A 27,276-nucleotide genomic window follows, 5' to 3' on the forward strand; every position below is an offset into this window, starting at 1 on the left:
CAGGCATACCATTACTTAAAGGGGACATACCCCCCAGAAAGCAAAGAGTTGATCAAATATTTTGGTGACTGGTATGTGCTTGGATGGAAAAGGCAGTTTGCTACCAAATCCATATCACTGTGCAGATTTTCCCCTTTATTTTCCATCTCATTCTGGAACATACATGAATTAAATACACTGTTCCTGCCTCATACACAGAATTCAGTGGAAGTGTAGCACTGGCGGCTTAAGTGTTTACTGGATGCCAAGGCAACCAACTTGTCCATGTTAATGAGAACATTAGCATGGGAGCAGGATATACTGGAGGAGTTATGTAACCGTCTTGCAAGTGGGTGCTCACACTCTCCCAAATGACGTAGGCTGCTGAGGAGACACACTGAGTTTGAGACGGTTTTGGCAAATAGGGACATATACAACACCACCGATTTCCTAAAGGATGTTGCCAGAGGGCTGCAAATGTAACTACCATGACTGTCTTACTGTTTATTGACTGAAATTGGAGTTTATACTTTCTAATATGGTGCTACACAAGTAATGGCATTGAATCACTGTATGAGGCTTCGCAATGGTGGAGGGTGAAAAAAATCTACAAAGTTACCTGCATTATTTTCTATATTTTGAGTTTTCAAGCAACTGAGATTCATAATTCTGCACCTTTAGCTTTGTACGTTTTTGGTTTTGTGATCTCGAAATACTGAAATTTGAGATTTCAGTATATCGAGATTGCAACGTGGATCCATATATATATATATATATATATATATATATATATATATATATATATATATATATATATATATATATATATATATATATATATATATATATATATATATATATATATATATATATATATATATATATATATATATATATATATATATATATATATATATATATATATATATATATATATATATATATATATATATATATATATATATATTTATATATATATATATATATATATATATATATATATATATATATATATACATATAACACTGCCAACTTATATATATATATATAGGTTTATATATATATATATTATATATATATATATATATATATATATATATATATATATATATATATATATATATATATATACATATATATATATATATATATATATATATATATATATATATATATACATACATATATACACATAGATATATATATATATATATATATATATATATATATATATATATCGATATGAAAAATTACTACTTTGCCAGTTTCAAAACCCAAGGGGAGCAGTGGAAAACACAGAAAGCCAAAACTAGAACCATGTTATACACTAGAAGGTATTTTGTTGACAACACTCACAAACTTTACAAACATGAAACAGGATGTCACATTACGGTGTCTGGCTGGATATCTCAGAGCTACAAAGTAGGTCTTTTGCTGCAAATTCCTTCTATTGAGTGTGACAAAATTGCCAATCAACAGACTACAAAGAAAGTGAGAAATGTAACTTACTTATAACTCACTTATTGCTTTTAATTTTATTTCAAACTCAGCTTAATCTCTGCATTGTTTTTCCTTACCAGAGGGTGTTGTACTGTTTAATTTACTGTTTACTGCTGATTACCTCATGTCCACTGCTCTGCTTTAGTTGTATTTTTTCCAGTTTTCATTGTTTTCATGTTTAGTGTATAACTACATCTTATTGTTTGTGCTGTCAATGAGCTACTTTGTGATACAAATATATCTTTTGTGTCCTGGCTGAAATCCTGATGCCCAGGAAAAGCATCCTCTGATTGACTTATTAATGTTCCGTTGTTTTAAATTGATGTCATCTGCATTCCTTGCTTCTTCTCATAGCAGTTCCGCAGGTATCCTGTTGTGAAATGCTTCAACCACACCTGATAAAACTGTGAATGCATCAATCAGCAAAACATAAATGACAACTTTAACTTAGTTATATAATTGCTTCTATTTTTATTTGAAACTTAAAACAAGCATTGCAGTATTTTTTCTTTCGAAAAGGCGCCACACTGTTTAATTTTTTGCCTACTACTGCATTCTGGGTCGTGTGAGACACAGTGATATTTAACTCAGTCGATAGTTGAGTAGCACACACGTACTGCACCAGCGTATTTACATTTTTTTTTTCTTTCGTTTTTTGTTACTTCTTTACCACAATATTAAGTTTCTTTGTGCTACCACTAAGGTGTTGTGTTTGAAAGAAATGCAAATGTGTTCTGGGTGAAATCCCAATCTCCCAATAAGAGTGCCATTGGTTTTGATGTGAGCTGCTTTAGTCGAAGGGTTTTTTTTAATCATTAGTGGCACAACTGATCAAATTACATTATAATCAAGGTGCAGAACATCAACTACAATGTAATTATTTGTGGTTTTCCCTGTTTTGTGGTTGTGTAACTGTGCAGTAGGTATATTTAAGCAGTATGGGTGAATTTCAGTAGAGTTTAATGTTTCAGTTAGGGTTATGATTGCAAATGCAAATGTTACATTTATATTTCTATTGTTTGGTTTAGATTTTTAGCATATTTATAACCTAAACAACTGTATATTTTGTTTCGTGCTGCTATATATGTATTATAAATAGCAATATGCTCATACATGCGTGTGTGTGTGTGTGTGTGTGTGTGTGTGTGTGTGTGTGTGTGTGTGTGTGTGTGTGTGTAAGTCTGTGTGTGTGTCTATGACAAATTTAATCTAATCACATTTGGTAGAAAAGTGTAATAGGTAATGAATTGCTGATGGAGTGGTTTAGGGTGTTAGGTTAGTAGAAATTACTTAGCAAATCAGTACATTGCTCCATTTGTACCTTTCTAATGCTCATCTATATGTTCTACCTTTTTTGCATGCCATCAGTAATTCACTATATATGGTATTTTCTCTTTTTTCTGCAACTGTAAAGTCATTAAAAGTTAGCATATTTAAGTAGGGGGTGTGGGAATGAAGCCCATCCCCCCACATTGTGGTTGTAGGGGGGCTTGATACCTGAACAAAAACTTTTGGACGAGTATTTGCTGTGTACAAAATTTTAGATGAAATATGATACCATTAAATATGTTTTAGATTAAAAGATTTTTAGATTCAGTTTTTAAGTATTTTGTGATTATATAGAAAGTCTTTGATTAAATAAATTAAAGGTAATATACCTATATAAAGATATTGATATCGATAGAAAGATATAGATATGTACATAAATATAGACTCCTGTGCATGCGTGAGCACACACACACACACACACACACACACACACACACACACACACACACACACACAACACACACACATGCACTCACACACACACTAAATCGCTCTGTTTTTCTTATTTTGCACTTACTTTTATATAATCCGTAATTATTCGGTCTAAGCTATCCGTATAACTCAGTCTAGCCTGTTACTCGTTGTTTATTGCAGTGATAGTATGTTGCTAGATTAACGGCAGCTTCATTCTCTGCAAATATCTGTGCAACAGCTCTCTGAAACATACAAATGCTGTTGACTTAACAAATCGAAGTGATCATAATTAATGCCTGCAGACAGAATAATTACATGTAAGCCGATTGGGAATTTTCTGCTCAAGCCTTATTTGTCAAAATCCCTAATTTGCATACGCACAGAAAAAATACTTTGATCCTTTCATCACAGATACTACTTCTTCATGTGTACAGTGTGGATGCTTCTATTTTTATAGCTTTATTTAAATCCAGCAAAAAGACTAAGCCTGTAAATAAAGTATAAATCATAAGAACGGTCATTTTATCCATAGTTTAACTTTTCATTCATATTATGGATTTTCCGTATGTCAAGCTTTGGACAACTTCAATTGCGTAACATCAGCGAAACAGAATATTGTATTTCTTATTCTTATGATGATATATAGACAATATCTGGCCATTGAATTTTACATGATGTACAACTTCTGACCATTCATTTTTACATCATATACTCTGACTACCTGAACATACTGTTTTCTGGTTTCAAGTTTAAACTTCATACCTCTTTTATTAATTTAGAGTTTTTCTTACAAAATTTGCTACTCAACTTTTGGTTGTGTCTTTTATATAACTTTTCATATGTTCGCAATATGCATAAAACTGTACCATAAATGACTCCTACATAAAAACAAAATGCCAAACGGCTTAAAAATAAGCCACTCAAACTGATATATCAATATGAGTGATTTATTTCTAAGCTTTTTGGCATTTTGTTTTTATTATAGTCATTTTTAGTGCCTCTTGACATTTGTTTTAGTTTTCATAAATAACTTTTACATGACTCTTTAACAAAACATCCATTCTTTTTGACTATAAATATGTTATCTCAATTTTTTCCACACTAGCAAAATGTAGACTTGACTAATAATAGGTCTTTTCCTTTTCTTATCTTACTTAAAGCCACACCTCCTACATGAGACTTTCTTATCTCATTGCTTATTAACTGACTTTTTATTTTTTGCATCATAGATTATGGCACATTTTCAATCTATTGCTCAGAGTAACTCTTAAACATTTGTCTTATCATTGTGGCATTTTCTTTTGACCATTCCCCAAAACTGAAATATATCATAAATATTCAAGTCTTTTTCTCCTGATACATTCAAAAAATGTCCTACACTATCCCCTGGATTTACAAAGCCCTGTAGAGCATGCAGGATTAGTCTAAGAGCTATTTTCAGCAATATGGACGAGGTGCGATCCAGGAACGAGGCCCCGGGATGTGCACGTGAGCTCCTAGACAAATTCTGCATGGACCGAGCTTGTGTATGCAAATTACCCTCATTTGCAGGTGAAACCATGCAAATGAGGGTAATGTGCAAACCAGGAAGCCGGCAGCTGTCAGTGCAGGATGAGTGCAGTCTGCAGAAATGTACTTGGTTAGTAACCGAGTACATTATCTGCAAACTACAAAATGGAGCTATGACAGCTCCAAATAAAGGCTGCATATTATTGAGGAAGCATGCCAATGGCCAAGTAGAAGGCGATTGGCATTGTAAACTGTTTAAAAAAATTAAAAAAAACAACTTTTAGTTTTTATTTCGCCGATCACGGCTGTTTAAACATAGGACAGCGCCATGCAAACAGGATCTGGGGGAAAATAATAAAATAAACCTAAAATAAGCATTCTAACTAAAATCAGTATTCTGCCATGCAAGTCAATGGCAGACATAAGACAACCTGGCCAGAGAGTAATGGTTGCTAAGGGGGGAGGCTCAGTGTGGGACATGTAACTATGCATTAGCAGGCAATCCTATGCAAATGAGGGGGAGGATAGTGAATCCCAGACTTCCCCAGGGTGTGAGGCAGGTCCCAAGAGTGTAAGAGTATAAATAGCTGGGTGCAAGACTAGAATATGGGTGACATCATGGAGGGTGTCAGGCATACTGTAAGTTGATTGTAGCCCTGTGGCTTGGGATTGCTCCTTAGCACAGCTAAGCTAGGGGTGTGTCTAAACCTGCCTAGCACTCTTTACAAAGTGTAAGCGGGTGTGCGCACCATGCACTAGGCTTTACAGCAAGAAAACCAAGTTAAACCAGGAAGTAGCAGCTCTGTGCATATTTCAGCACTCCATTTGTGGCGTGCACACGGGTTTAAACAGGGAGGCAATGGGAAGGGAAAACAGCAGTAGGAAGGTAATCAAGGAGAACTAGCTTAGCTGACAGGTGAAATGTGTCAGAATCAGACAATTAGACAGGCAGCAGACCAGCCCAATCCAGCACAACACTATAAACTATGCAAACACCTTTCCCCCTTGATTTTCCCAAAAACTCTGCACCACCGGGGAATATAGATGGGGAAATTTTACAAAACAAAAGCAAGAGAAAAAATATTAGGGGCTGCTTTTGCTATCATAAACCAGCATGTGCAAGAGGCTAAGGGTGGTGTGTATGTTAATGCTGCTGAGCAACCCACAGTGAGGAGACAGAGAAGAGTGTACAGACCCAGGGTAACCTATCAAGGGCTACATGAGCTGGAGATAGTGGAGCGCTCTATGGTGAACAGGGACCTGCTTCAGCAAATTGTTGAGCTGTGCTGGCCATGTCTCACACACAGAACTACCAGAGGGGAACCCATCCCAGTGGATACCAAGGTATGTGTAGGCCTAAGAATACTAGCTACAGGTACTTTGCAAAGGCCAACTGGGGATATGATGGGGATTTCACAGGCATCAGCATCCAGGGTACTCCACCAGTTCCTGGATCCCATGTCAGCAAATGTCGGTGAGCACATATATTTCCCCATCACCTGTGAGGCATTGGCCAGCAATATGCTCCTCTTCCACTAAATAGCAGAATACCCTGAGGTAGTGGGTGCAATAGACTGAACGCACATATGCATCAAAGCAAAACCTGGTGAGCGGCGTAGGGTCTACATCAACCACAAGGGCTTCCCCTCCATCAACTGCAAGGTCAGGTACAATGCCCAGGGCATAATAATGAATGTGTGTGCTAGCTGTCCTGGAAGCTACCACGATTCCCACATTTGGCATCTGATGCAGCTGTACCAGACATTTGCCAATGGGGACATCCCACGCAGTTACCTAGTGGGGGATGCCGGATATGCACTGGAGCCATGGCTGATGGCACCCATCAGAAATGCACACACACACCCGAACAAGAACTCCATAATGAGGCACATGCATGAACATGAATCATAATAGAGCGTGTGTTTGGGATTTTCAAGTCACGGTTCTAGTGCCTGGATATGTCTGGTGGAGCCTTGCAGTACTCACCAACTACATGTACCCAAATTGTCCTTGTATGTGCCATGCTACACAATATGATCCTGGGGAAACAGTTGCAGCAGGAACAGCATGGGGCAGGGCCACACAGCCCCCCACCATTGCCAAGGCCTGCACAGACACAGAGTGACTCAGAGGAGGAACAACCTGAGCCTGCCCAAGTAGGCAGAAGGAGGCGTGCCCAGCATGTACTGGCCTTGACAAAGAGACAATGCTTAGCACATGCACTGACACAGTATGGACCCAGGGAATGACACCTCTCCCTGACTCGCACATACAGTAAAAGGGATGCCAAACATGACATTACCTGTGCTCAACCATGCATAGGGTGTGTACTATGTGCATCCGACATAGGCAGCCCTGCAGCACCACCCTCAATACTGGGACACCCACAAGGTAAGTGTCTCACACATGCCAGTTGGGGGGATTACATACCCAACAACAGTTACAGCCAGCAGGATAGGTGTAGACAAACACAAACAAATGCTGTACTATGGCCTTTGAATGAGCCCTATAGGTAACCTCACTCCCAGGCCTACACAGACGGACTACAGCAGATCAGGCAGTTGGATGTAAGTTGTGAAGGCCAGGGAGTCAGAAACTAATATGTAGGTAATTAAAGCTAAGATATGTAGTACACTATGTCTCTAGCCAGCATGGTAGGTAAGACTACAGACTGAAATGGAGTACCCGACATACCAGTACAGTCCTAGCAAATGTGTACAAGTTTCAGGTGTGCCCCCCCATCCTACGTACACTTATAGTAACAGTCAGGTGTGCCCCCCCACACCTGCGTAGAAATGTAAAAACAGTCAGGTGCCCCGCCATTATGCAGAAATGTAGTAACAGTCAATGCCAAATGACCGATGAATACCCTGCAGAGTACACAGCATGCTACCTGTTGGTGTACAACACAAAGTTCAGCACCACAGTACAAACTACCTGGACTTGATCCACACATGCAATACAGATGGCCATACTGGGCATGCTCACACACTTAGAGGAATGAAGGCAATGTCAGTCAACAATATACTGAAAGGTCATACTGGGCATGCTCACACACAAACACATGAAGGCCATGTCTGCAAACACCAGTGGACCAGACATATTTGGCAGTCGCAGTTCTTAGTTCAAACACAAGTCAGTATGCACCACTCCTGCCTTGCACACACAGTGGATAGGAATACAGACATATATGTAAGGACAACACACTATAATAAGCCAAAGGTAGATGGACATAGATGTGCAGAAGAAGGTGACCATGACAAGGAGCCATCTGGGCCTGTCCCACCCAGCACACAGCCAAAGCACCCCAAACACATGAGGTGCAGATGTCACTCACTGCAGATACTAGCCACCAGTATCTGTCAGCATGACAGACTATGTGGTGCATGTGCCAGCTGTGCAACATGACTGTACAAGGAAGTAGTCATCTAGCAGCTGTATATATGTACCTGTGACATATAACCCCATATGCGCCCACTTGTGGCATGTCAACCCCTAAATGAATAGGTTATGGCCCATGCACACACCACCCTCCCCATAGCAGTACTATGACAAGCATGCTGAGGTCATCCAATGTGAAATACACCATTGGAAGAGCTGTAGCTTCATAATCTCCATGGTGTGTCCCATAAATGCGTACTGCTGTAGTGATAAACTAGTTAGGTAGTAGTTCTTACCCCAGACATGGCAACTGTGTGTGTGAGTCTGTGTGTGTGTGTCTGACTGAGTAGAGATCAATGCCTTTTAGGCTACTCACACTCCGTACAAATCATATAATCAACTTTGGCAAGGCTGCTGATGTCACTCACCTAGAAATACACCTCTGGGAAAGTCATAACCCAGTAATCTCCATAGTGTGTCCTGTAACTGCGTACTGCTACAGTGTGCCTAATGCTACAGTGTGCAAAAGTATTTAGGTAGATGTTCTAACCCCAAACCTGGCAACTGTGTGTGTTTGTGTGTGAATCTGTGTGTGTCTGACTGAGCAGAGAGCAATGCTTTTTAGGCTGCTCACACTCTGTACAAATCATATACTCAACTTTGACAAGGCTGCTGATGTCACTCACCTAGAAATACACCTCTGGGAAAGTCATAACCCAGTAATCTCTGTAGCGTGTCCTGTAACTGCATACTGCTGTAGTGTGATGTAGAACTGTGGTAGGGTTCCATCTCCACCCATGGCAATTCTGGATGTTTTGTGTGTGGAGGAATGCATTTTAGGCTAGTCACTTGCAGTACAGTTGAAATGCCCTTCTTTGGAAACCCTGCTGATGTCATTCATTGTGAAATACACCTTTGGGGAAGGATTCCTCTAGTAATCCCTGTGGTGTGTCCTAAAACAGCTCCATGCTGTAGTCTGATATATAGACCTTGGTCGGGGTAATATACCCACACATGTTAGTTGTGGGTGTTTTATGTATGTCTCACTGTCTGTAGGGAGCAATGCATTTTAGGCTAGTCACTTGCAGTGCAGTTGAAATGCCTTTCTTTGGTAATCCTGCTGATGTCATTCATTGTGAAATGCACCTTTGGGGAAGAAGTACTCCAGTAATGTCTAAGGCGCGTACTATAACTGTGTAATGCTGTAGTGTAATAAACTAGTTAGGGAGGGGTTCTACTCCCAGACATGACAGGTGTGTGTGTGTTTGTAACTCGTATCCTGTGTAGAGGTGGTTGTGAGTTTGTGACACCTGTGGGCAATGTGGAGGGGGTATTGCTTATGTCTTTTATGGTGGCCCTACTATATATCACAATGGCAAACATACAGGGATAACAAATGTAAATTAGCTGAGAGGCTGGGGTGCAAAGCCATACCCATACATGTGACATCAAGGCCAGCCAATCACATTTAGCAATCCCACTATTATCCAGAGCACACACTCAACCCATGTGTCATACGCACACACATGCCTAGGCAACAGCCAATATGTGGGTAGTGCACTGCATATTGGCCACTGATGGTAACTATGCAGTGAGAGCAGTGGGCTACAGAGGGCATGTCACCCTTCCCATCTGTCCAATATGCACGTACATGCAGACAGTGCACCTCCATGCTCCCCAATGGACACCTGCACCAAATGTGGTGCTTTCACATGTGACTCACAACGGACATACCATGTCTGACAACATGACCTGTATGGACAGATGACACTGACATCAGGGAATGCTGATAGAATGCTATCAATGTAGGTGCAGGGTAAACCTGCTGCCCCATTACCAGTTCCTGCCACAGGTGGCCAAGACTGGCACATCTGATGATAATCTGTGTTCACAACATGGGCCAGACACCCCAGGTACAATTCCACATGTCACTGTACATGCATGTGGGAGGTGTGTACATCCCAGACACCATCCATGTCATGGACTAAGGGACACATACATGGCAAGTGATGCACAGCATTGGTCACACACAATAGTCACCTAGGTGATTGGATGGGGGATGCAATACCCACCTATGTGGGTAAATGCAGACACTACAGGCCTGAGCCACAATGCAGACCATTGTCATGTGGCCTGATGCAAGATATATCCATCGACTACCTTTCTACAGCCTGCTGGCACAGCTGACTACCACACACCCATGCAGACATGCACGTGCATGTCAGAACTGGCACCCTGTGTGTTTGTGTGTGTTGTATGGTGCATATGTCCACATCCACACTCACTACAACCCCCAGGGCATACTGAAGCATGCTGTCTGATGTCTGACACCTCCACATACTCTGTGCCCATACGACCTCCATATGACCCATGCAGTGCATGTGATACCTGCACACTGATGTGTTGTGGCAACCCCACTAGTGATGGGTTGCACTCCTGGCCCTGTCAAGTGTGTCAATGTGTGTGCATCCCTGTGTGAGTGTGCCTGTGTTGATGCTGGCACCTGTTCATGCAGACAGGCATGTGTACGTCACCTACCATACATCTACCATATCCCTGTTGCAGATGTCACTCACAATCACATATATGTTCTGAGTGCTCCACAGTAGGTAACCCATGTGGTGCATCCAACAACTGCATCGAACTGTGATAGCATGACATAGTCATTGGGGGTTCGATACCCTGTGCTGGTAGGTATGTGACACAAACATGCTTCAGTTTTACTTTCCCGCCCCTCCCTGACATGTATTTGCCTCTGTCTGCCTCCCCCACTCCCTCTCTGGTGGATGTGGAGACCCACACCTGCTTTGCTTAGGCAGCAGCATGTGTATTGTAAGTGATGGTCATGACCAGCTGATGGCCTCTGCATGAATTGCAGCCCTCCCCTAGCTGATTGCATGTGGAACAGCTGTAGTAACATTCCCATAGCTAATTGCATGGAAACACACTCCAATACCTAGGAACATCATAGTGGTGTTGGCCCTTTTCAGTCACTATGAGCAGGAACTAGATCTGTTGTTTGGCAAACAGCATTTCAAATGGATTGGGGATTTACCTCTAACAACATACACTGTGGAAAGAGGACAACAAACAGGAGGGGGATGTGCCTGACCTGACTACAGACTGTAAGTGCCGCTATACTGGATTTGGAGTAATGTTGGTTTAACAGTGTTTGTCTTGATATGCCTGCCATACATGTCGCAATACCTGCCATGTCAGTTTCATGTATATGAGGAATCCCAATCTGTAGGGTCATCTGCAGACTGGGCAGTGTTGTGCCTTTGGTTTCATGTGTTATTCACGGTGCATCTATCTGTGGAATGCAGAAGGTAGTGTGAGGATTGCAGTCTGTAGATGGTGAAGGCTGTGACAGTTACTGACTTCATATACCGCATTGGACATATGTTGCAACAAACCCCGTTACAATGGTAAATTTATGAGGTTATCACAGCAACATGTCTATATTGGCCCTGTGTATGTTCTGTCAGCATCACCTTTGTCAACTTTTGTACATATGTCATGCATGAAGTGGTGCATATGTGCTGTACACCATAAATAGTGTCATCATATCTGATAACAAGCCAGTGATATATCAGATTACCACATCATGTACAGTAGGAATTATATTTCATGACATAACCTGGACATTTTGTGGATGTCTGTACAGAACTGAGGTCTGTGTAGTGATGGTGAATGTCGGCAGTGTGTGTATTGTTAATATGTACTTTAACCTGTGTGCAGACTGTGGTAGATGTCATTGTTCTAGCTCCCCTTCTATCTGATGTTACATGCTGCCCCACTGTATGGTACAATTATGCCGTACATGTTTTTAGGGCCATCCACACACATGTCCCATACCACAGACAGCCATCAGACCAAACTTTGTAGCAGCCCAGAATATGTAGGGTCATTATGTGAGTAGCACATATGAAGATGGTGTAGAACAGATAGTCCATATACTGTAATATTATACTAGCTTACCATATGTGGCTGTGTTCACAATGGTTGTGGTTATGCACTTTCACACAGGCGTATCTTACCCTGTGTTGTGGCATGGCTGTTGAGCCTGCTATATATGCAGGTACATGTGCATTCCCCCATAGGAGATGTAGGCCAGTGTGGAACCAGTCTGCCTGTAGCCTGCACAATGCATTGCTACATGCCTAGCAGCTTAGTGTACTTACCCATTGAGATGTCATCTGCAGATACTTGCCAGATGTACCAGTGCCGGACCTCCCTTAAAAGTCATGTATGTCAGAGAGAGGAGTGGGATGCTGCACAGATGTATTTCAATATCTAGTGGGTAGCATGTGCCCATGGCACCCCTGTACCAGAAGTCATTATGTGTCAGGCCAGACAGGAGTGTGTGAATTCAAAACCTATGGTAGCATATGTATAGCAGTCACTATGTGTTATACCCATCTACATGGCTGTCTACATCCATATTGTCAGGCCTGGTACTCATATTGTGCACTAAGGGATTATGTGTAAACCTCTGGACTGTACAGGGTGTGTCCAAAGTTCCACATATATTGGCCAATATCTCTGCTGCACTCCACAGGGGCATTACATGCTAGCGATGGTACTTTACAATGATTTCCTTAGGATGTCTGTCAGTAGCCAATGGCACGCATGTTATAAGCAGATGTCACCTTCCACACACCATGTCTGTGAAGACAATCCCAATGACAGTAGCAATAGTCTAGTAATATACCTGCTATACATACCTGACATCCCCTTGCACTATGACTTTGGGACTATAGGGGCTGGCGTAGGGCTACACTCCAAGTCCAGGACATATGGTGGAAATATATGTACATATACTTATCCAGATAGCCATATATATATATATATATATATATATAATTACACATGCATGTGTACTATTTCCAATTACCACTGTCATGGCAACCACCCACTATAAATCCCTACAGCATGTAGGTGTGGTCCCTTTAGATTTTCTGTGTGATGGACATTCTTCCTGTGTGTGAGCATCCATATTACAGACAGCAGGTAGCAATACCACTTACAGGAAAACCTGCACACTCAGAGTGGTCACATATTTGTAGGAGAATCAGGAACAACAGACAGACTGTGAGTACAGTTTATAGTTTCATAGTATAGTACTAGGCTATCTGCCCTGGGGCATTTGTAAGCCTAGCCATAGTGATGTGGCTTTTGCCACCCCATGAAATGGTACAAAAATGTACAGAATAAATTTAGAATACTGTGCCTCTGTCTAGTAGTGACACATTGAAGGTCCCCTTATATAATAGAATTAGTTTACTGTGCCCCTGTCTAGCAGTGACACAGATGTGACCCCTGTGGTAAACTTACGATCTCCCATCCACTCATCAAGATTTCTCTTGAAGAGAGTCAGTGAGGGGCTCTGCCTAATATGAACTGGGATCTTGTTCCAAAGCATGGGAAGCCTCTGGGTTATGAATCTATCCCTCCAGCATGTCCTATTCATACTTGTGCCGAGGTTTAAGTATTTAGCTCTCGTGGTCCTGATGGATTTTGATTTTTTGAGGTGGAGCATGTCCATCAGATCCTGATTGGACATGGCCTTGTACATCAGGCAGAGATCACCTCTGAGCAGGTGGTATGCTACTGAATAGAGCTGAAGTTTCTTTAGTCTGGCAGAATAAGACATATGTTGGAGACCCTTGATCCTCTTGGTGAGGTACTTCTGTGGTCTCTCCAGCTGTTGCAAATGCTGGGTGAGGTACATACCAAATGGGGCATTGTACTCAATCATGGGTCTGATGAGGGAGGAGTATAGGGCTACAATGACATCCTTGGATCTGGATGTGAATCCCTTCATGATGAGGTGTGCAAGGTAGAATGTTTTTCTAACCACTTTGGCAACGTGGGTGTCAAATGAGAGGTCGCTGTCGACTTGGGTCCCTAGGTCTCTGATTACTTTTTCTGTACTCAGTGGGTTGCTGTCTATGTGATAATTTGTGGGTACTTTGTTTTTCCCAAAGGGGATGACTATACATTTTTGGCATTTAGTTTAAGGCCGTGACTCCGGCACCAGTTGTCCATTTCTGTGAGGCCTTTTTATAGGATGTATGTGTCCGCTGGTGTATCGACTATGACGCCTAGTTTGCAGTCATCTGCAAACTTTGTCAGCCACAACCCTCCCATGTTTGCTTTAACATCTGAGAAATAAATGCCGAACAAGAGGGGTCCCAGGACAGATCCCTGTGGGACACCACTTGTGACTGGCTTTGAGTCTGACATTGTGTTATGCTTTGCATAGTACTGGTGTTACATGGTTTGTGTATGTACATACTGGTGTACCTTGTAATGCAGTCTGTCTGCATAGCTCACTACTGTGGGTCTATCCTCTTGCTGGACAGAGGTATGCCTATCATGTGTTGTTCATCCACCATACAGGTCCTGTGTCACTTATTACACTGGCAGTGTATGTGTTGCATGCTATCAGTACATGGCTACATGCATTTCTGTGTCTAACCTCAATTCCCTGACTAAGCGTATGTTGCAGACTATCCTTTAACACCAGCACCTTGCTTAGTGTATGGCAACAGTGTTACACATATGTGCCTGTGTTCCAGCCTCTGTCCTCCATCTGCATACCAAGCTTTGCACATATGTCATGCTGTTGGGGGTTGTTCTGTAGTGGGCTGAGAATATATCACACTGCCATTGCTGTCATTAGTCCACTGCTGTTGTATCCCCCACACATACAGTGGGGCTGGGGACATATATGTGTGGGCATCACCTACACAATACATGTGTGCCCTTATGCACTCCAGAGACCAGTGTATGCAACAGTGGTATATGGGCCTGTATTATTGAGTGTAAGTGGGGAACACCATAAATGACCTAGGCCGTTAGAAAATGTGGGGGTATCAGGGGTGAGCTGCCACAAGGTATCTCAGTGTACAGTACCATATACTTCACCTTTATTGACATTACTTACATGAATTGGGGTACTGCAAGCCTACTTCCTCCTGCCATACAGACTGTTCTGTTTGTCGGTGTGCTCATCATGGTGTCAGTTATGCCTTATGTTCCAGTTACAGCCCATTTGATCACAAAACATCTTTACCTCCTACTGAGTTTGTACAGAGTGTAGATAGAGGCTGCTGAACTACACACCTGCAGTACATACTGTTGATTGTTTGGTATCCTGTGGCCCAATCTGTCTTTACTATTGTACAATTTGAAGGGCTTGGCCTGGACAGTTGTGAACCTTTCCAGACTACTGTATTAGTGCAACTGTTTCACAGTTGCAGTACTCTGTTTATATGGTTGTCAGTATCTGAACAGCTGTATGACATGGCATATAGAACTGTTATAGTACACAATTAAAGGATTCCCATTTCTGCAAACCTGTGTGTGGTGTCTTTCCTATGACCTTTCTATGCGTATATGTTGCAGGCAATGATTGCCATTTGTATGGGTGGCCCATACAGTGTCCAGTTGTTCAGGTGTATCTACATATGTATCTTACTGTACATATATCTGCATGTGTATGTTTAGTCACATATGTGTGTGTGTGTGTGTGTGTATATATATATATATATATATATATATATATATATATATATATATATATATATATATATATATATATATATATATATATATATATATATATATATATATATATATATTTATATATATATATATGTATATCTGTATCTGCATATCTGTATCTGTGTATCTGTATCGTGGGGATGTTGATGGCTTCCACATATTACATGTCCTATGGGAGGCAGACTGTACTTGGTAGTGTATTAAAGGGCGCACGTGTTTGACTGTGGGGGGGGCTGCCTATTCGTACAAGACATATAGAGTGTGGGGCCTCTCAACCCCATTAACGGTGCATGTGGACATATGTGCATTTGTTAATCTGCCATTGCTATCTACAGATGTATGGCCATATATACCTATATAGATACATATATCTGCCAACATATATATATATATAACTATGTCCGTATATACCTACATAGATATACATCTGCGTACACATATGTAACGTGCTGTGTATATGTAGACATATACGTGTAGACACATATATGTGTCGATTTAGGCATATGCATGTATATATGTGCATATATATATTGATATATATGTATATAGTTTTAGAAATATGTATACATATATATATATATATATATATATATATATATATATATATATATATAGTTACATATCTAGATATATATGTTGTATCTGTTTAGATATTAATATATTTACAATATTTACACACACATATATCTAGATGTTGGTATACATTCTCTGTACTGTTGCATGACTGGACTGGGTGATATGTTTCTGAAAACATCAAATCTCTTTGTATCTGTCATGGCTTAGTAGCAAATCACTTTGTCTATGGTGTGCAGGGTCTTTGGTTTGAGCCTTGCAAGAGCTATTTATTTTGTTGCAGGGCAGAACACGGCCCGTTGAATACACACTGATTAAGGCACTTTAAAGCAGTTGTAGGCAGGATTGCACTGGTTTGTGTGGAGCTAAGCAATGCCTACACAGGTTAAGCAATTCAGAAGCTAACTGAGTATAAATAACTGCAACCAGACTTTAGCAGTGCTTACCTCCACGCAAACCTGCACAAACCCACTTACAACTGCTTTAAAGTGCCTTAATCACTCTGTATCCATCGGTCCTTGTTCTGCCAAGCAACAAAATAAACAACCTCTGCTAGGCTCATACCCTGGACCATGCACACCATAGCCAAAGTGATTTACCTCTAAGACATCTCAGATATACATAACCCTGTTGTATTCACAATCATACCATCCAGCCCAGTCATTCAACAGTACAGAGAATGTATTCCAACATGTAGATGTGTGTGTGTGTGTGTGTGTGTGTGTGTGTGTGTGTGTGTGTGTGTGTGTGTGTGTGTGTGTATATGTATATATATATATATATATACACACACACACACACACACACACACACACACACACACACACACACACACACACATATATGTAAGCAGATATTTACATCTATATAGGTATATATGGACATACATCTGTAGATAAAGTGGGAACATAGCAGAAACATTTATGTCCACATGCACCATTAACGGGGTTGACAGGCACAAACAACATACGTCATGCATGAATGGGTATCCCCCCCACAGCCATACACGTCTGCCCTGCAATACACTACCAACTGTTGCAGATCCCATAACCAGGACCTTACACGGCAAGGGCACAAGATGTTAACAGTACTCCATTCCACCTGCATGATGTCAGGCTGGTATCAGTAACATATCATGCAGTGCAGTGAGGCTCATAATGACTCCCATTTTGCAGTCATCTGTTGCCTTTGTTAGCCAGAGTCCTGTACTGTTGGCCTGTACTTCAGAGATGTATATGCCAAACAACAGTTGTCCCAGGACTGCACCCTGAGGCACTCCACTTGTCACTTGTCTGGGGATGGATTTGGAGTCAGTTACACCTACAGTTTGGGTTCTGTCAGTAAGCCATGTGGCAAACCATCGAGTGGGATAGGGATGTATGGCTGGATTAATATGTCAATCTATGTTTCCAGACTGGGGGATGGTGATGAAGGACTTTGCGAGGTCCACATAGGCTTTGCAGACTGCCTTACCCTCTTCAACAGCTATGCAGATTGAGTCAAAGCAGTCAATCAGTTTCAGGAGACAAGACTGGCCCTCCATGAGCCCAATCTGTGTGAGGGCCAGTGTTTGAGGGTTGCCAATGTCTGCATTCAAAACTTCCCTGATTATGCATTCCATGGCCATGCAGATCAGGCTCATCAGACTGATGTGGCAGTAGTTCCAGGGATCCAAGGTGGATCCCCCCTTGTGGAGTGGGATAACTGCAGTGATGTGCCACACAGTGGGCACCAGGCCTGATGTGAGTTTATGATTACACATGACAGGTGAGTTGCCATTTCATTTTGTAGTTCATGTAGTACACAGCCCAGGATGTCATCTGGCCCTATGGATGTTGTATTCTTAGCTGTGGATAGTGCTGTTTCTGCCTGTGTGGCCTGATTACTGAGTAATGGAACTCTTTTTGTATTGGCATGGGCCCTTTTGGTGGTGACAGGGGGTGAATGTGGCACTAAATCAATCTGCCAGGATATTGGCACAATCCGTGACAGCAGTCAATGTAATGCCATTCTGTTGTAGCTTATAGTCCTTCTGAGCATTGCCAGTTAGATTCTGGACATAACTATAGAATGCTGTGTGGTTATCTGTGGAATCTGTGGCAATTTTAGTTACATAACCATCTTTGGAGGATTCCATGAGGGATCTCAGCATCTGTCTGGTAAGGGAGTTGTCTGCATCCTTGGATTATCCTTTTTTCTTTAACAGTGTCTACCTTCAGTTGTATACTCTGTTAATGGCAGGAGACCACCAGACTGGCTTGCTTATTTGGGAGGTGAGCGTTGTGGTTCTATGTGGGATGTCAGGAATCATGCACAAGTGGATGTGCTCATGCAGTGCCTTAGTGCAGGATTCATCAGTTGAACTGTCAGATCCTGACTCCATGGGTGTCACAAAAATTATCACTTCTGCCTTGAGTAGCATGAAGTTGGCTTTGGAGAGGTCTTTTGCAGACAACTGTATATACATTCCTTTCACATGTTCAGTTTGATTAGCCTATGATGGGATTACTTTGGTGAAACCTCAGTCTCATGTACTGTTGTGATGGCTTAGTGGTTAGTTACTGTGACTATAGTATACAGGGTTCTGGGTTCATGACCTGCAAAGGTAGGTTATCTTTGTTCTGGCGCTGAACAGTGGTTAATGCATACAGACTAATTAGGGCAATTTTGGTTAGTCACAGTCAATACAATTCAAATGCCCTACTTTGGCAATCCTGCTGATGTCAATCACTGTGAAGTACACCTTTGGGGAAAGAGTACTCCAGCAATCTCTGTGGTGCATGCTCTAACAGCATAATGCTGTAGTGTGATATAAAACTCTGGTAGGGGTTCTAGTCCCAAACATGTGAGTTGCGGATGCTTTTGTGTCTATTCATATGCCTGTGTAGACAGGAATGCATGTTTGGCTAGTCACACTCACTACAATTCATTTGCCCTACTTTGGCAATACTACTGATGTCACTCACTGTGAAATAAACCTTTGAGGAAAGTGTACTCCAGTAATCACAGTGGCACATTCTATGATTGCATAGTGCTGTAGTGTAATAACTAATTAGGTAGGAGTTCTAATCCCAGATGTGACGTGTGTGTGTGTGTGTGTGTGTGTGTGTGTGTGTTTTAATGTGTTGATGTTTGTGTCCTGTGTGGAGGTGGTTGTGAGTGTGTAACAACTGGCCTCAATGTTGAGTGGGTTTTTAAATTTTCTTATATGGTATCCTTGGCATAAATCACAATATCCACCATGCAGGGATAACATATGTGATATCAGTTCATAGTCAATCAGGGGTTTGATACCCTGGACTGGTAAGTGTGTGGCACAAACATGCTTACCTTTTACTCTCGCAACCCACCCTGACTTATCTTTGCCTCTGTCTGCCTCTCTCACTTCCTCTCTAGTGGATGTGGAGACATACACCTGCTTTCCTTAGGCAGCGGCATGTGTATTGTCACTGATGCTCTTGATCAGCTGATGGCCTCTTCACAGATTACAGATCTAGCTGATTGCATGTGGAACAGCTGCGGTAACATTCCCATAGCCAATTGCAGGAAACACACTCCAATATCTAAGAACATCATGTTGGTGTTGGGCCTTTTCATTCACTGTGAACAGGAACTAGATATGTTGTTTGGCAAACAGTATCACAGATGGATTGGGGACTTTCCTTTGACAACATACACTGTAGAAACAAGCCAACACACAGGAGGGGGATGTGCCTGTCTTAACTACAGACTGTAAGTGCTGCTATACTGCAGTTGGGGTAATATTGGTTTAACAGGGTGTGTGTGGATATGGCTGTCCTACATATTTTAATACTTGTCATGTCAGTGCTATATTTATGAGGAATCTCCATCTGTAGGGTCATCTGCAGACTGGGCAGTGTGTGGTGCCTTGTGTTTCTTGTGTTACCCACAGAGCACCTATCTCTTAACTGCAGAAGGTAGTGTGAGGATTGCAGTCGGTAGATGGTGACAGCCGGGAGAGTTACAGACGTCATATCCCTCATAGGACATATGTTGCGTCAAACCCTGTTACAACAGGAAATGTATGTGTTTATCACAGCAACATGTCAGTATTGGCCCTGTGTTTGTGCCTCCAGCAACAACACTGTCAACTTTTGTACATATGTCATGCAGTAGGGGGTGCATATGTTCTGTACACCATATTCATTGACAGCATATCTGATAACAAGCCAGTGAGATATCAGACTGCTACACATGTTATGTATAGTAGGGGTTATATTTAAAGACATAGTCTGGGCATTTTGTGGTTGTGGGTAGAGTACTGAGGTATGTGTATGCCTGGTAATTGTCAACGGTGTGTGTTTAGTGCATATGTACCTTGGCCTGTGTAGAGACTGTGTAGAGACTGTGGTAGATGTCATCGTTCTTGGTCGTGTTCTATCTGATGTTACATGCTGCTCCACTGTATGTCACCCTATCAGCTTACATGTTTGCAGGAGCGAACAAACACATGTCCCAACCACAGACAGTCATCGGACTACACTGTTTAGTGGCCCAGTATATGTAGGGTTGTTGTGTGAATGGCTCATATGAGGACGGTCTACATAGATAGTCCATATACTGTAATAGTACGCTAGCTTACCATATGTGGCTGTGGCTGTGTTCACATTGGTTGTGGTTATACACTTTCACACAGGTGTCTGTTACTCTGTGATGTGACATGCCTGTAGAATCTGCTATCTATGCAGGTACAAGTGTATTCCCACATAGGAGATGTAGCCCAGTGTTGAGTCAGTCTGCCTGTAGCCTGCACTGTGCTTTGCTACATGCCTAGCAGTTTACTGTACTTATCCAGTGAAATTTCATATCCAGATACTTGCCAGATGTACTGCTTGATCACCATAACAGTCATGTATGTCAAACAAAGCAGTGGGATGCTGTTCAGATGTATGTCACTAACTAGTGAATAGTATGTGGCCATGGCACCTCTGTACCAGTGATTATTATGTGTCAGGACAGACAGAGGTGTATGAATGCATAATCTATGGGGGCAAATGTATACCAGTATGTGTTATACCCATCTACATGGCTGTTAACATCCACATTGACAGGCATGGTCTACATGTCTTGCATGAAGGGGGTTCTGGGACTGACCAGAGTGTGTCAGACTGTCCACATATATTGGCTATATGGCAGCTGTAGTCCACAGGGGCGTTATTGTGCTAGCAGTGATACTGTACTATGATGACCATAGGATGTCTTTAAGTAGCCAATGGTGCACATGGTAACAGCAGACGTGGCCTCCCACAAACACCATTTCTGTGAAGACAATCCCTAATACAGTAGCAATAGTCTACAAATATAACTGCAATACATACGTGACATCCCCTTGCACTGAGAGGTTGAGACTATTGGGGCTGAAGTAGGGCTCCACTCCATGTGCAGAACATATGGTGAACATATATGTATAAATAAGTATACATATATCCATATAGATATATACACATATACATATCTTGCTTACTGTATGACAACAGTTTTACACATATGTGCCTGTGTTTCAGCCTCTGTCCTCCACCTACATACCAGGCTTTGCACATATGACATGCTGTCAGGGGTTGTTATGTAGTGGGCTGTGTGTATGTCATGGTATAATTCCTGCCATCACTCCACTGCTGTTGTGTCCCCCACACATACTGGGGAATTGGGGCCATATATGTGTGGGCTTCACCTACAAAATACATGTGTGCCCTAATGCACTCCAGAGGCCAGTATATGTAATAATGGTATATGGCCAAGTATTAGTGAGTGTGTGGGAGGGTGTACCATGACTAACCTAGGCTGTTACAACATGTGTGGGTATCTGGGGTAAGCTGCCTTAAGGTATCTGGATGTACATTACCATACAATCCACCTTCGGTAAAAGCAGGCCTACTGCCTCCTGCCATACGGAATGTTCTGTTTGTCAGTGTGATTGTGATGGTGTTAGGTATGCCTTGTTATGCAACAGATACATCCCATTGTGTCAACTGGGGTCTGTACCCCCTAGGGATTGTGTACAGAGTGTAGATAGAGGCCACTGACCTATACATCTGCATTACGCACTGTTGATTGTCTGGTGTGCTGTGGCCCAGTCTGTCATTACTATTGTATTACTTGAAGGCCTCTGCCTGGACAGCAACATATGTCAACCTTTCCAGATTACTGGCTTAGTATAACTGTTTCACAGTTGCATTACACTGTTCATATGGATGTCAGTGTCTAAATAGCTATATGACATGGCATATACAACTGTCATAGTACACAAATAAAGCTTTCACATTCATTTATGCACACCTGTGTGTGGTGTTATACCCTTTGATATATCTGTGGGTATATATTGCAGGCTATGAATGTCATTTGTATGGGTGGCTCATACAGTCTCCAGTTGGTAAGATGGTGACTGTAGCAATACTGGCTGCTCCATATTGTGTGCATGTACTACATATGTATCTTACTGTACAAATCTGTGTGTGTGTATGTGTAGTTACATATGTATGTATACATATATGTGTGTGTGTGTATATATATATATATATATATATATATATATATATATATATATATATATGTATATACACACCTGTATCTGCATATATGTGTCTGTGTATATGTATCCTAGGGATGGCCATGTCGTGTCTGGTCCTGGTTATGGGATCTGCAACACTTGGTACTGTATTACAGGGGGGGGCGTGCTTGGATGGGGGGCATACCTATTCATACCAGATGTATATTGTGTGGGCCTCTCAACCCCATTAACGTTGCATGAGGACATATATGTTTTTGTTATTTCCCCATTGTTATCTACAGATGTATGCCATTTATATATGTATATATATATATATATATATATATATATATATAGATATATATATATATATATATATATATATATATATATATATATATATATATATATATATATATCTTCTGACCTGTACATAACCTGCCATATATATTTAGACATGTAGATGTGGACATATATATCTATAGATGTAGGCATTTGCATGTTTATATGTTTATATATATATATATATATATATATATATATATATATATATATATACACATATATCAATATGTTGTACCTGTTTAGACATTAATATATTTACTCACACACATACATCTACATGTTGGAATACATTCTCTGTACTGTTGAATGACTGGGCTGGATGATATGTTTGTGAATACATGAAGGATATGTGTATCTGAGATGGCTTAGTGGTAAATCACTTTGACTATAGTGTGCAGGGTCCTTGGTTTCACCCTAGCAGAGGCTGTTTATTTTGTTGCTAGGCAGAACAAGGGCCGTTGGATACAGTGTGATTAAGGCACTTTTAAGAAGTTCTAAGTGTGTTTGCTCAGGTTTGTGCGACGGTAAGCACTGCTAAGTTATGGTTACTGTTTCTTATACTCAGTTAGTTCCTGAATTGCTTAACCTGTGTAGGTATTGCTTACACCTGTGCAAACAGGCTTAATCCCACATACTGTTGTTTAAAAGTGCTTACTCCTACTTATCCCTGATCTAAATTCTTGGAAAGAAAAGAAAAAAGGGATTGATAGGAAAGTGGTGAAAAAAGGGGCACAAAGAGGGGAAAGACAGTAGAGAAAATAGCCAGGGATGTGCAGGAAGGGTGTAGGGAAAGTCCATAGCTGCCCATTTCTTCTACAGCAACAGCTGTGCATATACACTGTATTTGGAGGCAGAGTTGGACACTCAAACCCCTGGGAGAGGGTGAGGACAACAATAATTCATTGTGATGCCAATTAGACCAGATTACATGTGTCCAGTGGATACATGTGCAAAATGGACAGCTATCTATAGGGGGAGATTTTTTTGTGGGAACAGATTGCCCTTTTTTTTCAGGTGGGAGTGGGATGTTCGGGAGGGGTAGTAGGTATATTTCTGGAGGAAGGTTGGGTAGGTTAACAGGCAAGATACACAAGATGCATACAGGGGTGGTATATCACACATGTGGGCGGTAAACACCTTGATGGGGAGGGGTGTTGGAATATCGGTAGCCCACAAGCCCCCTAGTGGTAACAGTGGGCCTGAGGTCCCCACCCATGGGCAGTCACCACTACACCTTCACTGCCCCAAAGGTGGCTGTGTTGGGGGCTGAGTCACAGAGCCAGGCTGACTCTCTAATTGTGACATGCGGCCCTCAAGCTGGAGTAGATGATCACTGACCTGGTCGTTGATCATTCTACGCACCAAGAATCCGACCTGGCCACGGGTGACAGGTGCCTGTCTGCGCCCACTCCCGACGGGGGCAAGCCCTATCCCCTGAGGCAGTTCCACCCAAAGGTGGTGCAGGGCCAACAGACAGGGAGGTGTGGGGTTGAGCCCTAGACATGCTGGTGCCCAGTGCTTCTGCCAGTTGAGGTGAGACAGGTGGGTCCAGTGGGACTGGCCTTCCCAAGCATGCTATAGTGTTTAGATTTCAACATCATATATGGGTTAGTTATAGTCATCACATTCCAGGGTTATTTATAACAGCATGCATAGATATTTCCATTAACCCAGACACCAGATATGGAACAGTTGCATAGCAAACAGAACACATGCATATATGGGACCACAGTGGTAATACGAACAGCATGCAGGTACATTGATGGCACCATGCCAACAATGTCGGAATAATTCAATATGGCACATACATGGAAACCATTAGAATATTTATCAAATGATTGGCCATTATCAGAGTCAGTACATATCAGTTGGGGTGGGTATGTTGATTAATGTTGGAGTTAAGGTGGGGGGAGAGAAAGTTGTCAGTTAATAAGTAGTATATTCCTGTACACCACATTATTTTCCTAGTAAGTGCTGTTATCTGTACCTTGCAAGTGTTACTACACTACCCCATAGACCTATATTGGACACTGATATGGCTGTCAACCTCATTACACATGAACTGGTTTTACCTGCAGTATAGACCTCTTACTTGGTATACCTGTGGAGGGAATGTTTAACACTGACTGTTTGTACACACGGTGGGATTCCAGGTTGATGTTTTGCACTATCCTATCCAACTCTTTCTGCACAGACTCTGGCTATATATTGACCACATGCTTATATGCCTGGACATATCTAGACTATTACCGTCTTCCACTTTTAGTGACCTGACACACACATATACATTCTTTCCTACACCATTATATTATGTAGCACAGTGTGGCTGACAGTGACCACTGATACTTTGTTATTCAGAGAAACTGCAACACTCACAGTCCCCTACAATACCAGGGTAGACAGTACCAGTACAGGTTATATTGGTCTGTATTTCACAGCACAGTGTTCGTATCCAACGTACCTGTGGGAACAATGCTTGTTAGTACTACTTGACTGTTGCCATATAAGGTTCCAGATCAGACATTGGTATTATGCACATACATCTCACTCTATTACTGTACACACTCTGACCACACCTTAACAGGTTGGGGTGTAAATGGGACATATGTGGCTTCTTAGTCACAAAAGTTATTGGGGATTTGCTAGTGTGCCAGGTTTGTTGTCATAGATGTGTGTCAATCAGTTGTATTTCCTGTTTGCTGCCTATACATCTGGGGTCATCCCACTGATTTCCCAGGGGGACATGTTGATAGGCATTAGTTATGGGCCCCTTTAATAGACAGTATGGACAGATCTGTACAGTTGTGGTGTATAATTTTGTATGCAGACTACTACCACTTGTAGGATTCAAACTGTGGCTGTGTGTGCTAATAAAACAACAGTTCACATCGCAGTTGCATGTGCTATTTGGGTTTTGTTGTCTGCATTTCCCCTGTTTACTGTCTATGTGTCTCTCATTTGTACTAAATGACCTCTGGGGATCACATCTGTCATATACAGGCATTCCTACACATTCACATTATGGTGCATGGTGTGGGTAACACTGCTTAATACTACAGTAGTATTACATGATTGCAAATCTACATTATCATATGATACCAGAAAATACATATACAGTCCAGCTGTTAGACCTGTTTTGTCAGTGTGTTACACTTTTATTGCCATACTAACAATATTAGACTCTTCCTGCCATATTCTCTAGTGTATGCAGTACTTGCCTTGAACAATACAGGTTTTATTCTAGCAATTACTTTACTATTACTTTTATTTTTATTTCCTATGACAGTAAAAGCATGTGTATTACTGACCTGCCTCACGTCGCAACCACACCAGGTGGCATATGTGGGCCTCCTAGTTCGTGGCCTGCTCCATTGCAGCTGTGGGGGGCATAAGAGGAATATTTAGCCATACCTTTCCATGATATACCTGAGCTGACCATTATTAAACAGGTAGTGGACTGATACTTACACACAGCTGGAACATACCCTGATGCTCTAGCCTCTTGGAACTACTCCTCCAAGAGGTCCCCCTTCTGCTGCTTCAGGTCAGCATAGTGGTGTCTGACCTGCTCACCAGTTCGGGGTATGCCAGTGGCACTGGTGAGGTTGCGGGCGAGATGGTCACAGGCCTCTGCCTTATATTTGGAGACCTGGTACTGGTTCTGCAGCAGTCTCTGTGCATGGTGTTTAATTAGGAGTCCAGCCATGACCTTGGACTCTTGGATGCCCGGAAGCGCAATCCTTCTCCCCTTACTGCCATAGTGTCTGCAAGGGGAAGCTACAACCAGTTATGAGCTGTATTCCCACCTCTTGGGTTTAAGTAGGGCCGATTTACTGCACTTTTCCGTAGCTGGCCAGTTTTGAAAAGGCTAAGCTGTGGGCAAACCTGCTTACCTAAGGTTGGCATTGTTTACAGAGGTATACCACTGGGCAGATTGAATTGGCTTCCCTGCACATTGCTTACACTTACTAAGTTGAGCTGTTCTGTGGTTGGCATTGCTTAATAGTTAATTAGCACTGTATTTGCCTTTTGGCAGTGATTTATTATTCATTACAGGTTATATATGTGTCTCGTATCCGTGATTCAGTGTACATACACTGTATGGAGACCTGGGGACTTCTACACTTTATAACAATAACACCTCAAACCTATGCTTACTGTAGTAC

Source organism: Protopterus annectens, chromosome 3.part0, assembly GCF_019279795.1.
Source record: "Protopterus annectens isolate FY-2018-M chromosome 3.part0, PAN1.0, whole genome shotgun sequence".
NCBI classification, from domain to species: domain Eukaryota; kingdom Metazoa; phylum Chordata; order Ceratodontiformes; family Protopteridae; genus Protopterus; species Protopterus annectens.